The sequence below is a fragment of the Mus caroli genome, unplaced genomic scaffold (assembly GCF_978045245.1).
Source record: "Mus caroli unplaced genomic scaffold, Mus_caroli_1 scaffold_7, whole genome shotgun sequence".
NCBI classification, from domain to species: domain Eukaryota; kingdom Metazoa; phylum Chordata; class Mammalia; order Rodentia; family Muridae; genus Mus; species Mus caroli.
In genome coordinates, this window is record NW_028227262.1 from 101,803,429 (window position 1) to 101,817,208 (window position 13,780).

Sequence of the window (13,780 nt, forward strand, 5' to 3'; positions counted from 1 at the left end):
ATAAACAACTTGAAACCTTGATAAGTGCTAAGAACCATAAACGCAGCTTGGAAGGCCTTTCAGAGAAATCTGGTCGCTTTTTCTTCCGTCGTCAGGGGATTAGGCACCAGTTTTATTAGCCAAAACCTCCAAGGTGCCGAAAGGAACCGCACTAACTTTATCTGCCTACTGGTGCTCTCCATGAGCGAGGCCCACTCCGCATTGAATCCCCTGTGGGGCCGGTCACGCGCCTTCCTTTCCGTGGCGCCAACAAGTGTTGGACCCCCGGCCCAGTATGGCACGCCGGAGAAGAGGGCGGTTAAGACCGTTACCAACCCGAGTTTTGAACTATTTCAAACTTGGCTCTGGCGCCCGCCCGTCTCCTCCCCTCCCCCTCCTGAGAACCACTCAGCGCCCATTCCCGCCAAGAGCTGGCCCGCCCCCCGGCCGGTTCCCGCCATCCCGACCTCCCCGCCTCCTGCCCATAGCGGGCTTCGGGTCCCGCCAAGTGCCCGGCCTCCGCCTGCCTGTCCACGGCTTTCCTGAGAGGTACCGCACGTTGGCAAAAGAACAAAGACAGCGACTGTGGCGCTTCCACCCAGCAAGCCGCGTTCCTCAGAGCGAGCCCTGTCACTCGCGCACGCGCTGGCGAGCCTCGCGCTCCCAGGGCTGGAGCTCGCTCCGAAGGCTCCCAGCCCGTCCGGCTCTCTGATTGGACGGGCGCCCTCTCGCATCCTCCAATCGGAGAGGCGCTTGATAGTGCTGGGGGGGCCAAATAAAAGCGATGGCGATTGGGTTGCTGCGTTTGGCGCTCGGTCCGGTCGCGTCCGACACCCAGTGGGACATCGAAGGCAGTGGAGTCCCGGCGGCGGTGGCGGCGGGTTGGGGGCGACGCGCGGGAGAGGCGCGGGCTGGCGCGCGGGACGAAGGTAGTCCGCGCCGTCGGCCGCTGGTGGTCGGCAGTCAGGGATCTGGAATCAGGGATCCCCGGGGCGGCGGCGATCGCGGGACCTCCGCGCGGGTGCCTGGCCAGTCTTCGGCATCGCCCAAGCGGGTCTCACTCGAGCGCCGCTTTTGTAGGCGCGGAGGGAGGGCTAGGGGACAGCTTTCTGAGGGGTCGTGAGGTGTGTGGCGGTCCACGCGGTCCCACGAGTGAACTGTGGATTCCGGCAGATGCGGGCGGGCGGGGGCCGGGGGTGGGGGCTTCTGTCCCGGAGCCTGGTCCTGCCTGGCCGGGGCTGGGGGCGTTCCTGTGGCCGATCGGGGCCGGCAGCGCTGAGCCTCAAGTCTTCTTTGTGTGGCTGGGAGGCGGGAGCGCCCGGGTAGGACAGGACTTACACACAAGTTGGTGGGACCGAGTCGAGAGTCTGCACTCAGACAAAGGACAGACTGTGTCTCGGGAGGGGAGGGGAGGGGAGGACGCGACACTCGGGGCTCCCGCCGCGCGGGTGGGGGCGTGGGGAGGCGCGACGCGAGCGGGAGTGGGCAGGGCTCGTCCTTGCCTGGCCCTGCTGGGGGCGACCGACTAACGCCGGGCCTTGCTAAGGCGGGACTGCGTGCACAATGTGGGAACTCCCTTAGCCTTGCGGCTGACATTTCCCTGAGAGCCGGGAGTCTCCCACTGCCTCGGGCTGCCAGTGTCCTCGACTGGCTTTGTGCTAAGTTCGATGGAAGAGTCCAGCTGTGTTTCCTTCTCTCACTTCATTATTCAGCCCCCCTTGCACGCACCAGATCCTATGCTGCAGGGCTACTTTTTGAAAATGGGAGACATTGAGAAAGCACGGGCTTTCGGAAAACTTGGTGAATGTCTTGTGAGTTCTACTTTCTAAAGGACCAAAACCTGAAAGAAAAACAAAATCTGTTTTGGCCAACTTGTGTGCTTCTGAGAATGGCGACAGGTGCTAACGAAATCAACTGTCATTTACTCAGTGATTATTCCCCAAATCTCCAGGGGTTGGTTGTTGAAGAGATGATAGAACTAGATGATCGAAATAAAATACCCACGAGAAATGTGGGTTTACGTTGTAGAATTGACAGTTTCTTTTTAGTGGGTCATGTTTCCCGTGAACAAAAGCTTTGGTGAGTCAGAAAAGGCATTTGTTGCCTAAGAAATTCGAGTGTATTCCTGTCAAAATTCAAAGAAACTTACTTTGCTTATTAACAGGATCTGTAGAATCTAAATTCATCTGAAGTAAAAATTTGTCTTTGATATTTAAAATACTGTACAACAACGCTACAACGCCTTTTCAGTTTCAGGAAAGTCGTTATCAGTTTAATTCTATGGGTTTTTAATGGCTCATAAAACACTTGAAAAATACTAATGCTGTCACAGTTGAATGTAGTTTATATTTTTGGCGATTTAAAAATGTATTTTCTATTACTTTTCATTAATGAATATTAGCAGTGAATTCATATTTTGAAATAAAAGTCTCACATTTACTTAGAAGAATGTGGAAATATTTAGGTTATATTTAATTTCCTGTTCTTGTATTCTCAAGTTGGAAACGGATTGGATTCTGGTCTTAAACGAAAAGAATCCTGCTTTTTCTCTTTGGAGAGGTGTACTAGAGAATGAAACACTTAGGAAAATTGCATCCTATATTCTAATTTTGATGGGTTTTGAATATATTTCTTTAAAAAAAAACAAAAGAAAAGAACATACTCTTCGTGCACTGTTTCATCTAATGGAGACCTAAAGTACATCTGCCAATCTACGGCTTCATATGAATGGAGACAAAGAAATGCAGTGTCAAATTTCTGTTGTTTCTGATTTGCAGGAGCATCGTAGAATAGACATTCCAGGTGCAGCTCTAAATGTTGAGATTGTAGCATAAGGTTTATGTTTACATTAAAATCCTATTGATAATCTCATTCAGTATGAGGTGAGCTAGTTGTATAGAATTTTGGTAGAAAATTAGTTTAGAATTTAACAATTCAGTTTTTGCCTGAATATGTGATTTTTCCTGTAGTTGACATTTGCTGTTTTGTACTTGCCACATATATTTCCTAAAATCTCTGAAGAATTGGTTGAAATTTTTGCCTTATGTTTCAGTAGAAATGAGAAATGTTTAAGCAGTCTAAATAGGGATAGAAAAAGCCACTTGTTGACATGTATAGCTAGAAGTGTTCTTTTTGGTACTGATATTCTTTTGCATGGATACATGTGATTATTTTTGTGTTGGCTGTGTAAAGGTTTTAGTCAGATTTTCCAAATCACACCAAAATTCGTTTGCTTTAGGTTGTCCTTTATCCTTTGAAGTCATATGCTCAAGAAGTTTAGATTTATTTTATTACTAGCCTTTAAATAATAATGAAGAAAGTAGATTTGCCTTAAAAAAAACCGAACAAAGGAAAATTTCTCTGCTGATAAAATGATTTATGGGCTATAGAAATGGTTTATAGATTAGCTTTGAAGTCTTTATGTCAGTGTAGATGGTGAATTTTTCTGTAAATTCCATAGTAGTTATAATAGGTTGGTAGGGTCTTTACGGTGGAACATGGGTAGAAAGGAACAATGCATTAAATTCAGAGAAAGGACCATCAGAGTATGTGCTTTATTTTAGAGATGTTGTCCCAGAAGTCTCAGACACTCACAGAGTTTTTTTTTTTTTTCCCTCTCTGAGACAGGGTTTCTCTGTGTAGCCCTGGCTGTCCTGGAACTCACTTTGTAGACCAGACTGGCCTCGAACTCAGAAATCCACCTGCCTCTGCCTCCCGAGTGCTGGGATCAAAGGCGTGCGCTACCACGCCCAGCACTCACAGAGTTTTGTTCATACTTTTATTATAGCATGTATCAAATTGTTCACTTGTTTATGCTTCACACTGTCTAAGTGTTGTGGGACAAAGTTTCTGTCCTATTTTTGATTGGTTGCCTAACACTTAGGTTGGTAGTTTCCAGAGAATAGTTAATAACCAAATGATTTAAGGAAATTGGAAAGATACAGTGAACTAAATTGACAGGGAGATTTGGAAAACAGTGAGATAAATAAAACTGCTTACTATGAAACCCAAGTTTGATTCCTGGAACCCACAGGGAAAGAGAGAACCGACTCCCAAAAGCTATCTTATATGTTCATGCATGGGTTCACATATTCTTCCTCAATAATAAAGAAAATTGGCAAAGCAGACAGGCTAGGTCTTCCTCCCTCACTTGCTGTGTAACTCAGATTAGTCTTGAATTTACTATGTAGCCCAGACAGGCCTTAAATTTGAGGCAGTCCTACCTCACTTGGCTTTTCAGTGCTAGGATAGGCCACTATGCCTGCCTTTCTTTCTTTCTTTCTTTCTTTCTTTCTTTCTTTCTTTCTTTCTTTCTTTCTTTCTTTCTTTCTTTCTTCCTTCCTTCCTTCCTTCCTTCCTTCCTTTTCAATTTTTTTATTAGATATTTTCTTCATTTACATTTCAAATGCTATCCCAAACTTACTTAATTTTTTTGAGACTAGGTCTTTATTTGTAGCTGTGGCTGACCTGGATTTGAGGTCCTCCTGTTTAGCCTTTTGAGTGCTAGTTTTATAAATGTGTACCATCAGGTTCTGCTTTTCTTTTTTTCTTTTTTGAAGTAGATCTTGCTGTGTTGTTCATAACTGTCTCAAACTATTAGTTTTTCATGCTATTCCTATCTTAGCCTCCTGAGTAGCTAAGATGATAGGCATGTGCCACTATATTTTACTTGAAGGTGGCAAGACTTTTAACTGAAGGATACCTTGTTGTAATTTCAGGTAGGTTTTGAAGCTAAAATTGAAGGAAGCAATGACTAATTAATTATAAGTCACTTATTGGGTTGTTCTTCATCATTCTTCTATGGTCCTGTACACTGCTGTGCAGTTCTGTAATCTGATCTTCATTCTTTTTTGTTTTTTTGTTTTTTTTTTTTTTTGAGACAGGGTTTCTCTGTGTAGCCCTGGCTCTCCTGGAACTCTGTAGACCAGGCTGGCCTCGAACTCAGAAATCCGCCTGTCTTTGCCTCCCAAGTTCTGGGATTAAAGGCGTGCACCACCATGCAGGGCTCTTCATTCTTCTTTCTTAATGTCAAAAGTAGAGACAAATCTAGTAGTATCTCAAAAGTTATAGAAGTTAGAGCTGATACATTTTTTTTCTATTACAATTTGTTTTTTTAAATTAGGCTGTCAAGATAGCTCAGTGGGCAAAAGTACTTGCCACCAAGTCTGATGACCTAAGTTTGATTCACCCTGAACCTTCAAGGTGGAGAGAACTGTTTGGCTCTAGTAAGTTGTCCTTTGATTTCCAGACCACCTCCCCCAGCTACTCCCCCACCTACTCCTTCACCCCACCCCCACATAGTTAAAAACTTAAAAAAATATTTATTTGCTTGCATGTGTGAGTACATGTGCATGCGTGTGTACAGGAAGCCAGAATTGGGTTTCCAATCCCTTTGAGCTGGAGTTACTGCGATTTCCAAGATACCTGGCTGTTATCTGGGCATTGATCAGAATATAGGTTCTCATGATTGAATACCAAGCATTCATAACTGATGAGCCATCTCTTCAGCCCATGAAGCTGATAAAGTTCTAAAATGGTCACATAGTTCTATACTCTCTGACACAAAAGTATAGCAGAAATGAAGTGAGATAAGGAATTTCTGCACAGTGAACTCAGGCACTGTATAATGAAGTACTATAAGATTATTGCTTAATGACATTGTTGTTGCTATCAGTTTGTATAAGTACACTCCAGGTGTAATGCAATCCTGTCATTAAGCAGTTTCTGACTATGATATTAAAGCATCTACTATTTGACATAGTTTTTTAAATTGTGATATATTACTTCACTTTTTAATTCATTTATCAGCAGATGAAAACAAAATGCAGTGAAAGCATATGTATAGTAAGATATTATGATATAAAAGGAGTGAAATTCTTGTTTTTTGTTTTTTTTTTTTTGTTTTGTTTTTTTTTTTTTTTGGTTTTTTGAGACAGGGTTTCTCTGTGTAGCCCTGGCTGTCCTGGAACTCACTTTGTAGACCAGGCTGGCCTCGAACTCAGAAATCCACCTGCCTCTGCCTCCCGAGTGCTGGGATCAAAGGCGTGCGCCACCACGCCCGGCTGAAATTCTGATACATGCTATACAACTTGCATGGACTTTGAGGACCTTGTGCTAAGTGACATAAGCCAGAAACAACTTTGTATTTATTTTTAAGATGTATTTATTTTTGTTTTATATGTTTGAGTCTTTGCTTGTATGTATTTATATGTACAATGTTTCTGTCTGGAACTTCTTCAGATCCTTGAAACTGGAGTTACGGCTGTGCTGCTTTTGTGAGCTGCCATGAGGGTACTGAGGATGCAGCTCAGATCCTCTGGAAGAGCAGCAAGCTCTCTTAATTGCTAAGCCATATTTCCAGCTCATATCTTTTATTAATTTTTTTCTTAATTTTTAAGCATAGAAATATAATCACATCATTTTTCCTTTCCTCCCTCTAGTTTCTCCCATTTACTCCTCCATGTTTATGGTCACTTCCTTTGTTATTGTTGTATATGTATTTACCTAAATACATAAATACAACCCATTCGGTCCATTTAGTGTTACCTGTATGTACATGATTTCAGGGCTGATCTCTTGTTAGTGGATACCCATTTAGGGTACTCGTCCCTTGGGAAGACTGTTTCTCCCACTCTCAGCAATCTTTAATTGCCTGTAGTTCTTTGTTTAGGGGTGGGTCCCATAAGGTTTTCTTCTTTAATGTTAGTATGTTTATTGGTGTTGCACTTCTTTGGGTCTTGTTTACGCAGCTGGATTGTTGAGTTATCATGGGTGAAGAAGCTTCCTTGTCACTTCTAGGAGACAGAATCTCATAGCAGATTTCTTCATTTTCTGGCTCTTAAATTTTTTTTTCTGCCCCCTTTTCTGATATATTCCCTGAATCTTAGGCACAGAAGTTGTATTGTAGATGTATCGATTGGGGCTGAGCACCACATGATCTCTTACTTGTTCTCTGCTGGTGTGGCCTTCTAAAATGTTCTCCATCTGTTACAAAGAATAATTTCCTTAATGACTGTGAAAGCTACACTTATCCTGCTTGGCCCTGTTGCAATATGTTATAGGACTTAGGTGGGCTGCAAGGTTGAATGCATGTCTGGATGCATTTTATTTATTTATTTTTTTGAGATAGATTTCATACTATAAACCTTGCCGGCTCAAATTTTGCTATATCAAGCAGGCCGGTCTCAATCATGTTTCGGCCTCCTTTTTATTGCTTATTGAGCTTGATTAGAGTTGATGACATGGACATGGATGTGGGATTTATTGAGCATGGAAAACTTAACCAGTATCTACGCAACCGAAGAAAAATGACTTCTTTCTCTAGCAGCCATTAGTTGCCAATTGCTCCTCAGCTAGTGATGGAACCTCATGACTTCTGTGTCTTTCTTTTCTCTTTTCTTTCTTTTTTTTTTCTTTCTTTCTTTTTTTGAAACAGGGTATCTTTGTATGACCATGGCTATCCTATAGCTAACTCTTGACCAGGCTGACCTTGAACACAGAGTTCTATCTTCCTGTTTCTGCTTCTGCTTTCAGAGTGCTGGGATTAAAGACATGTACTACCATGTCTGGGCTGTTTTCATTTTTTGAAACAGGGTCTCATGTAGCTCAGGCTAGCTAGCCTTGAACTCCTGGTTCTTTTGCCTCTTCTCCCAAGTGCTGAGATTATTGGAGTTATATCCCAACATGCCCAGCTACTTTTTTTTTTTAATGTGGAAAAAAAATGACAAGGGCTGGAGGAGTTGGTAGAGAAAGGAGAACTTGGGCATTTGAATGTTGGGTTTTGGTTTTAAAGTTCTGATTTCTTCCCACTTCTTGTTTGTTTAGGGTAACATAGGGAATCCAATCTGATACTTTTGGTTTGCTAAAACAGTGCTACACCCCCAGCCTACAGGTTGTTTTATGTAGGGTCCACAAATTAATTTGTTAATATATATTTTTTAAGAGAGTAGTAAAAGACTGCTACTTCTTCAAGAAAAAAAAATTATGTATCCTCTGCCAGCCATAAAAGACTTACCATGTAGCTTTTTTCAGGAAAACTTGTTGCTCTTGTCAGTACTTGCTGTCTTTGTAAAGAGGAATGGACAGTATTCCAGCTTATAAATGTGGCTCATTAATCTTGCCCTCTGTTTCTCTGATGGTCTCCAGATGAAGTGATCATCCTTGTATCTCCTTTGTTTTTAATTTTTTAAAAAACCCTCTCTCCCTCTCCCCCTCTCCCCCTGTCTCCCTGTGTGTGTGTGTTTCATGGTGTGTATGTGGAGGTCAAAGAACAACATATAGTGTCAGTACTTTCCATCCACCTTTCTGTGGGTTTTGGTGATTGGACTCAGGCTGCCAGGCATGTGCTGCAGGAGCCTTGCTGGCTGAGCCATCTTGGCGTCCTGCTTCCCCGGTGTATTTGATCATTTGCAGGATAGCTTTCTATAAGGAGAGTCTCCTTTTTCAAAGTGATACATATTCCAAGCCTTTAGTATTGATACATTTCTTCCTAGAAAAGCATTCAGTTTTCAGTTAACAGTTCCACTTTACTGATCTGTGGTTTATGTACAATGCTTGGGTTTGAAAGGTACAGCTTGAGAAGTTTGGCAAATGTATACACCTGCAGTAACCACCTCATTCACAGTGTAATACTGCCATCATCTATCTCATCATCATCCCTCAACTACTGATCAGATTTCTCCTGCTCAGGAATTTACATGAACAGAAGAGAAAAGAAGTGTTCTTTTGTGACTGGCTTCTTTTCATCCAACATGTTTTTGATGTATATCTATGTTGTAACTTACACTAGTTATTTCAAAGTAGCATTCTGTTATATGAATATTCTATTTTTTTCCTTCATTTGTGTGTATGGATAAATGGAACTGTTTTTAGTTTTTGGTTATTAAAGCAGTTACTGTTTGTGTAGATCTTTTATACCTACATTTTAGTTTTTCTTGAATAGCTGCCTCCAAGTTGAATTGCTCTGTCATGTAGTAAATATTCATTTCACTTTATAAGAGATTGCCAAACTTTCTCAAGAGTGGTTGTGCCATTTATGTTGACAGTTTCAGTTCCAGTGGAAGCTGCACAGGAGCTATAGACTTCCCAATCTACACTGACTTTGGTATTGGTAGTCTTTAAACGATGGTTATCTTAGGGCTGGGTTAGAGAGATGCCTCAGCAGTTAAGAACACTTGCTGCTCTTCTAGAGGACCTGTGTTCAATTCCCAGCACCCTAAGCTATCTTAAGTCCAGTCCCAGCAGAGCCAATGCCTTTTTTTCGTCTCTGCAGGCATTTCACACACATAACACATATACATACATGCAGTTTTTCTGAGGTAATGTCTTACTCTAAAGTATTGGCTGGCCTAGAAATACTATGTAGCCCAGGTGACCTTAAATTTCATCCTTCTTAAGTATTTGATTTTGGTATACTATTTTCACTCTATAAAATACCAGTCTGTTCTTTTGCAACACCTAATTTTGTTCCACAAGACTTTTTAGTTTAGTTTTTTTTTTTTTTTTTAAGATGTATTGCCCTTCCCTCTTTTTTTGTGTAATGGAGCTACTACATCAGTAGGTGGTTATACTATTGTTGAGCTTAATTTTGCCATGACTATAATTTATGAAATTTGTAAAGCTCGATTTGGTGTAATGTGCAAAATAACCATTGTTTATCTCCATCAGTTAGTCAGTCACTCAGTCTGTCTTATTACTTGTTTACAGGAAATATAGCTTCTATGAGATACCTAAGGAATAAAAAGATTGCTATGAGATAATGATAGCTCTCTTTCTGGAATATCTAACCATTTTAACATGTCAAGAGTCTGTTTAGCCTGTGGTCCAAAACCTCTTTCCCTATTCCAATTGAATTAGAAGGCTCTTCAGTTTAGAGACATTGCTCAGTTGTTTTTCTCAATTCCAGTCCCTTCACTTTACCCTCTTCAAAAAAGTTTATCTTTATGGCAGAGCTTGGAAAGGGTCTTTGTATATGGGAGGACGGGTTCGTATTGACCTGAAGTCATTTTATTTTATTTTCATTTTTAAAATTATTTAATCTATGACCAACGTTTTTAAACAATTGAGACACATGGTACTTTACTGAAAATATCTAGTCCCCTTGGCCCACGATGCATCCACAGCTGACTAGAAGTCTCTCAATCTAGGCCTGTGCCTTCTTGTGGGTCACTGGCCTCTATGTTTAAAACTCAGAGCAATGATGACTAGGTGACACATATCCAGGATGTCCAAAGGCACCATTGCACTGGTGAGACTAGGGACAATAAGAAGCTAATCTGCCTTTATTGAGGGCCAGCCTATACTGGGTTTGTTGGGCTAGCTATGTTCACCTACCCTGGCAGAGGCTCAATCATTGCCTGCTGCCAGGCATACTGTTGACCAGTTTGTCCTGCTCAGTGGAGGGTATGGTGGTGTCTTCTGGCTTTTGCTGCTGGCTGGCAAAGTTGTTAGGGCCCAGGAACCAGCCTTACTTCTTGGCATAGTCTGTCATCTTTTTGGATGTGTTGAAGAAGAGGATCTAGGTAGCCTCAGCAAAAAAGATCAAATCAGTAAATAGTGCCCTTCCTCCTGAAGCTATTTTCTATCACAAAGTGAGTTGTGCTAACTTATTTTATTGGTTATTACAAGAATTTCCTTGAAGAACTTGACTGTTGATTAAAGCCAGAAAGTTTTAGAAATCCCAGTGATTGAAAAAAAATGGGGAGCATGGGTAAGGAAACAAACTGATGCTGTAAATTTACCTAGTGACCAAGTAGAAACCAAACATTCATACATACATAGAAACCAAACTGTTTCAAGTTATCCTCAGCAGTCATTGTATATGTTAGGTGGACTCAACAGACTGATTTTCCTGCCTCTCTGTCTTCAGAGTGCTGGAATAATAGACATGTTTTTTGTTTTTTGTTGTTTTTGTTTTTGTTTTTTTTTGATAGGGTTTCTCTGTGTAACAGCCCTAACTTTGTGGACCAGACTGGTCTAGAACTCATAGAGATCCACCTGCCTCTGCCTCCTGAGTGCTGGGATTAAAGACATGTCCCACCACATCCTGCTATGTTTACCATTTTTTAAAAAAAGATTGGTTTTAATTAAGTATATGTACATGTGTGTGTGGGGAATATATACATGCTTGATGGTGTCTGCAGGGACCAGAAACATCACATTCCCCTGGAGTTTGTGTTCCAGGCAGTTATGAGTCACCTGATATGTTGGTAACTGAACTTGGGTCCTTTGTAGGAGCAGTAATTACTCTTAACAGTTGAGCCATCTGTCCAGCCTATGTATTTACTATTTTAAAGTGTATTGTTCAGTAATGTTAAGTGTATTCTCATTGATGAATATAACAGATCACTAGAACTTTTATCTTTTGTCCACAAGCTTTGGGAAGTACTTTTTATTTCTGTGATGGTTTTGACTTTTGGTGTGAAAAGAATTGTGTTTTGGGCTGAATTTTAAATCATTGTAACTAGGTTCAAACACATTTATTAATCAAAGTTAAGAACCATTAAATCAACACTTTTTCCCCAGCACATTTTCTCTCTTTTTCTTCTTCCTTTCTTTCTTTCTTTCTTTCTTTCTTTCTTTCTTTCTTTCTTTCTTTCTTTCTTTCTTTCTTTCTCCCTCTCTTTCTCCCTTTCTTTCTTTCTTTCTTTCTTTCTTTCTTTCTTTCTTTCTTTCTTTCTTTCTTTCTCCCTCTCTCTCTTTCTTTCTTTCTTTCTTTCTTTCTTTCTTTCTTTCTTTCTTTCTTTCTTTCTTTCTTTCTTTTCTTCTTTCTTTCTTTCTTTCTTTCTTTCTTTCTTTCTTTCTCCCTCTCTTTCTTTCTTTCTTTCTTTCTTTCTTTCTTTCTTTCTTTCTTTCTTTCTTTCTTTCTTTCTTTCTTTCTTTCTTTCTCCCTTTCTTTCTTTCTCCCTTTCTTTCTTTCTTTCTTTCTTTCTTTCTTTCTTTCTTTCTTTCTTTCTTTCTTTCTTTCTTCCTTCCTTCCTTCCTTCCTTCCTTCCTTCCTTCCTTCCTTCCTTCCTTCTTTCTTTTTAGATAGTTCTAGCTATGTAAGACCAGGGTGGCCTGAAACTCAGAGAGATCCCTCTGCCTCTGCCTCCTGAGTGCTGAGATTAAAGGTTGCACCACCATGCTTGGAATACAAATAAGTTTCATTCTTTCTGTAGTATATAAAACAAACAAACACTGTGCTCCATTGTGTGGATTATAATGCATTAGCGATTAGCTCTGAGTTGCCAATAATTCATCAGTGTCCCTCATTAAGGAAAGAAATAAAAGCACTTCCTCTTGGAGTTGTTTAACCAAGAGGGTAGATATTCTACTTCATACTTCCTGTGTCTTCCGGGCATCCTCTAGTTCTCGAGTCTGAATCTGTACCTGCCTGAAGGGCTATCTTGTGACTCTGTCCCAGCGTCTGTCTCTTGCATAATTGTGTGTGGTTTTCTTTCTTCTGTGTGTTGTTTTTCTTCTTCTGTGAGGTTGTGTGCCGGTTGTATGAGCTGTGTGTGTCTGTTGTATCATCTGCATATGTCCTTAACAAAGAGCTCTGCTCTGTATTTATTGAAATGCACCGAAAGCATCACACGAGGGAGGAAGGAATGGGAAATTTTAAAGAAATCTTTGACAGAGTTTTACAGGGGATTAAGTCACTGACTCCAACAGATCCCGACTCATCTAGATAACATTGTTTATCACCAAGTTGCTTTCAACCTTTTTGTAGATTTTAGGAAACTGTTTTTAACTTTGGTATTTGCTGCTCTCAGGGAGTGATACACATGCATTACTCTGGGTCAGGGGCATGGAAGAGTACATAACTATTCCAGCTATACATTAGCTTAGGTTGTAAAAGCTGATTACATGGGAAATCCAAGACAAGTAAGGTTGGTTGTTACATTGTTCTCTTAAAGGCAGGTAAACAATTTGTGTACACAGTAGGTTAGCAGTCTTAAGTCTTGAGTGACTTCAAGATGTATTATTAACTCTGGGTGTGAGTAAAAGTTTGCCTCTTAGATCAGAAGAGAGATTTTCAGAATGTTGCATTGCTACACTCAATGATTTGACAAACATTTGAAAGTATTTTCTGTATCCTGCTGACTGTGGAAGTTTGTTTTCTGCAAGACGTTGTTGAGATACTTGAAGAAGTGATAGTTGGTGAATGAAGGATCAGGTGAATATGGTGGATCATATAAAACTTTGTAGCCCAATTTGTTCAACTTTCGAAGTATTGGTTGTGTGATGTGCAGTCAGGTGCTACTGTGGATAAAAAAATGGCCCCTTTCTGTTGGCCATGCTGGCTGTAAGTGTTGTACTTTTTGATGCATATCATTGATTTGTTGAGCCCACATCTCGGTTGTAAGGATTTTTTTTTTTTTTCTTCAGGATTCAGAAAGCTGTAATGGACCATAACCTCTTGGCTTTGGGCATTACTTTGGAGCTTTTTTGTTCAACCATGGAGCTGGTCATCATGGTTGTTGTACATAGTTCCATTTGCATTTCACAGTCAGGTGGAGAAATAGATCAGTGTTGTATAGACTAAGAGAGGAGAGTAGTTCAAAATAATGGTCTTTGGACTTTTCATCAGCACATTTATGAATGTTTCCAATTTGTCTCAGATGCAGCCTGACTTGGATGCTCCAGGTCTACATTGAGTCCCTATGGCAGCTTCTCAGGTAGTTGTAAGAGGTGCTTAGATAATTGTTCTCATTTGGCTTTCCCAGCATCCCATGGCCAGTTATTTCAATCCTTCCAGATTCCATCTCCTTTGCAAAACTTGTTGGACCTCCACTTCCTGGTTCACTCTTTTTTTTTT

At 41.0% G+C, this 13,780-nt stretch overlaps 1 protein-coding gene across 9 annotated transcripts in view; it reads left to right on the forward strand.

The window, feature by feature from the left end:
• The first annotated feature begins 771 nt into the window (after positions 1 to 771).
• Ezh2 (enhancer of zeste 2 polycomb repressive complex 2 subunit) overlaps positions 772 to 13,780 on the forward strand; it is a 63,449-nt gene continuing 50,440 nt past the window's right edge. For 4 of the 9 annotated variants that reach the window (XM_085840641.1, XM_085840648.1, XM_085840647.1 and 1 more), the window contains exon 1: positions 772 to 908. The gene's annotated coding sequence lies outside the window, so the exon portion shown is untranslated. Of the gene's footprint in view, positions 909 to 941; positions 1,104 to 1,275; positions 1,302 to 1,500; positions 1,791 to 5,167; positions 5,205 to 13,780 lie in introns of those variants that run through there. The other 5 variants (XM_085840642.1, XM_085840646.1, XM_085840643.1 and 2 more) reach the window with 5 other exon arrangements.